The sequence below is a fragment of the Austrofundulus limnaeus genome, unplaced genomic scaffold (genome assembly GCF_001266775.1).
Source record: "Austrofundulus limnaeus strain Quisiro unplaced genomic scaffold, Austrofundulus_limnaeus-1.0 Scaffold183, whole genome shotgun sequence".
Classification (NCBI taxonomy): domain Eukaryota; kingdom Metazoa; phylum Chordata; class Actinopteri; order Cyprinodontiformes; family Rivulidae; genus Austrofundulus; species Austrofundulus limnaeus.
In genome coordinates, this window is record NW_013952585.1 from 639,491 (window position 1) to 643,401 (window position 3,911).

A 3,911-nucleotide genomic window follows, 5' to 3' on the forward strand; every position below is an offset into this window, starting at 1 on the left:
GTTCATAGCTACATATATGTATATGTAGATTTAATTAAAAAAATTCCCATTTATTTTAAACAAATGTTATTAAAGGGCCATTTAAATGTATGAATTTTCCGTGTTTAATTTTAGGGGGGATTTTTTTTATTTATTTATTTTTTCTAAAGCTTTAAGGCAGTTTTTTGGCCACCCCCGTTCTATCTTGGGTCCTTTCAGAACAACAACATGGCGGTCCTACACCGGTGGAAGCGGATTCAATGTTTACACGTTTTCACAAGAAACCTCACGGGTAAGTTGTATTACTTATGTTTTAATTGTGTTTGTGTAGCTTTTGTGCACTACGTCTATAACATYAAAGTTTCACTAAAACAGCGCAAAYTCGCAAATAATGCGGGTTTTACCTGCGGAAAGTTACTCTGTGTCTGTTTCAAACCTTGTGTGTTTAACGCAAAGCAATTACAACTCGGCATGTTTGCTGGTTTGTGATATGAATTTCTTGAAGGGATGATAGGGCTTTGTTTAAACTAGTAAATATTGAAGGAGTGACTAATGCCTGCTGCCTTGCATCAAGAGTTTTAGACAGAAATCTTGTGGGATCACCACTGTATTATCACTCAGTATGTTTATTTATTTTTTATTTATTTAACCTTTTATTTATCCAGGTAAACTGTTTGAGAACCACTTCTCATTTACAAACATGACCTGGCCAAGAGGCTGCATGAATGAATAAATATGCAATAATACATAGTATGTGTAATAATATACTGTATAGTATGTGTTCAAATATCTCATCTACTATCAGCTCAGTGTTTGTCACAATGGAAGAGTTGTTGTCTTTTTAGTGTTTGATAAGGTTGTTTAGCTTTGACCATGTTAAACCAGGTTGACTCTAGAAGTTACTCTGTTGTAGTTACAATGATTACTTTCAGATATCATCTTTAAAAGACAGACAGGTTGACTCTAAGGATGGTTGCAAACGTGCTGCAGACCATCCTATTGAAGAGAGGATATAGTTTGTCACTGATCGAAGCAAACCACACTCAACAAAATCTGTGTTGTGTTGGAGTGTTGTAAGGAGATTTTCCTTAGAACAGAGGCCGGCAACCCGCAGCTCCAGAGCCACATTATGTTTTCTTGCCTTGAAGTGTTTTTTTTAGTTAAATTTGTATTTGTTTTATTAACTTTTTAGTTGTGCAGTTATCTTGAATGTTGACATGATACTTTAACATTGAATTTAAAAAAGGTTTTATTTAACTCCCCAGACCAACAATGTCTGCCCCACACTGGCCGCCCAGGAGCTTCAAACAGCAGCTCACTGCTCCACATGTSTGCTCAGATGTGCAATGAGAACAATGCAGAGAATTTATTTCCCAACCGAGTGACAATAAAAGTTATTAAAATAAATTATGTAAATAACATATTGTTATATATGGTGACAGTGTTTTTATTAAATTTATTTAAATACATGACATATAGTTTAAAATTAATTGAGTTAATCTGACTCATCAGAGTTCATTTCTAACATTACCTTCCTTGCAAATTTAAGTTCCTAACCCTACATCAGTTCTGTCCCATTCTGCATGAGCAAATATTACTTTATAAGACATTGCTGTGTATTTCTTCATTGATTCAGAATGAACCTAACTGGAAGTGATGACTCATCACGATCACTCAAAATCTTCCAAAAATATCATGGTACATGGTACATTTGTGTTGTGTTTGCTTGGTGCAAAATAATAATTGGACCTGTTTGAAAAATCTAACAAATCTTAATATCAGACAAAGTTAACATGAGTAAATAAAAAATCAGTTTTAAAATCAGGATTTTATTTATTATGGGAGCAAAAGCAACCCAAACCAACTTGGTCCTGTATGGAAAAGTGATTGCCTCCTAGCCTGGCCCTTGCCTTCCTACGCAGTTCCTCTCAATAGCGTTGGTCCGAGATGACATCACGTGAATTTCCGGAAATCCCCGAAGTCCCGAATGTCAAACATATTTTGCAGCGGACCCCATTCATTATGGCTGAATCCAAAGCATTTTTGCACGTAAACCTAAATGAAGATGACGTTCCCGGCGCCAAAATAGTTTGGTTTTTTTTTTTTGGAGGAATGCAGCAACACTCAACTAAAGCGGTGGTTACAATGCAGAGGACTGAAAATGTCCAGAAACTGCATTGAATTGATAAAAAGGTAAGAGCGTCCCTGTTACCCGGTGTTAGCTGCTAGCTGTTAACAAGATATGCTGTCTGCCTGAGAAAAACAAATGAGAAAGTTGTTCGATACCTTACAGGAGCTGTCTTCTAATTTAATCTTATAAACTTCGTTAATTCTTAATTTTTGTTTATCTGTTTTTTTATTTTGTTTACAGATGTAATTTTATTGTGTCTGTGAAGCACTTTGGTCAACACTGTTGTTTTTTAAATGTGCTATACACAAAGAAAGTGATGATGTATGCTTTTGTGTTTTGGATTATTTGTAATTTGACTGTTATTATTTCCTTGTCTTCATAAAATTTCAACATTTACTTTTTTCTGCTCCTACATAGGTGCAGGGCGTGTTTTGCTAGCGGTGACCACAAAAAGCTTGTTATCACAGTTGATGATGGGAAGTGGTTTGCCATGAAGATCTCCCAGCTCCAAAGCCACAGTAAAGAACCACAGACCATATCTGCAGTGCCAGTGTCCCCTGTGAACAACTGGGGAAATTTTCCCTCTCACCCGGTTTCAGGGATGTCCAACTATGGACACATTTACCATTTTGTGTTGGAATCCATAAAGTTTGTTAATCCAGAGGAGAATGGCAATGATMATGAAATGTCATTGGCTTGGCTATATTAGCATGTCCAGATTTTTTGAATGTACTTGAACTATTTTGGTTGTCAGACAGAAGTCTATTCAGTGACATCATTTGTGCACAGCTGCTACTACTAATCATCTTTGATTCTTTATTAACTGTTTTTTGTTATTTAAAAAATATTCATTTATTTGAATGCTGTGTACAGTGTACACTGGTGGTTTTTGAATAAAAGAGCAAAATCGGCAATTTGTGATCATTTTAGTCAGAAAAGTACATCAGGTTTGTGTAACGTGTACATGTCACTTAAATTATTTACAAGTTTGTATATCAAACCATTTTTTCAAGATCCAATTAAACAAAAAGATGCATAGTATTTACATAGAACCAAAACATGGTTAATGTTAGTTGTAAACCACAACATTTTTACTTTCTAAATTACAGGTAGAAGCGCAATTTAAAAAATATAAAAATGAAATTATTCCAATGCATAAGTCCACAACATAACTAGGATTTAAAACATTAATTGTTCATTGCCCTGACATCGCTCTGTATTTGTTAAAAAAACATCACGTCAGAGACCTGACTGTTAAGTTAAAATATTTACAAAACTTACGGTAGTTTGATGAAGTTTTCTATACGTAAACAGTACAATGAAAACATCATAAACACAGGGATAACAACCTAACTCAATAACTTTCATTTAACAATTTGATCCTGGAAATTTACCAGACAACAGGCAACAAATACTGCTTGGTTAGCAATGGGAGCAATGCTCAGTGGAACTATACCAGACATGAGCTTGTATTTTTTGACTCTTTCCATGTACCTTTCCACATGAATGCTAGCCTTGGCTATGCGCCTAGTAGGCAGCTCTTCCTGAGGAGTCAGCTTCTCCTTGCCCATCAAAAAAGGTGGGATATTAAGCTCTACCTGTTTCTGCTGAAGAAATTCTTTCACAGTTAAACCTCGATCAGCAAGAACCAGATCTCCAGCATCCAAATAATCCATGGTGCCACACTTTTCAAACAGCTGTTTGTCACTAATAGCTCCTTCATAAAGATCAGAAACAAAAACTCTGGTACCATTAGGAGCAACTGCTATTAATGCCTTAAAGGTGCAATTGTGTTTGTAGT

General features: G+C 35.5%; 1 long non-coding RNA gene across 1 annotated transcript; it reads left to right on the forward strand.

The window, feature by feature from the left end:
- The first annotated feature begins 148 nt into the window (after positions 1-148).
- On the forward strand, positions 149-3,024 carry LOC106524343 (uncharacterized). The gene is made up of 2 exons (XR_001310999.1): positions 149-271; positions 2,528-3,024. It is a non-coding gene; the product is annotated as an uncharacterized LOC106524343 (long non-coding RNA).
- Positions 3,025-3,911: the final 887 nt, after the last annotated feature.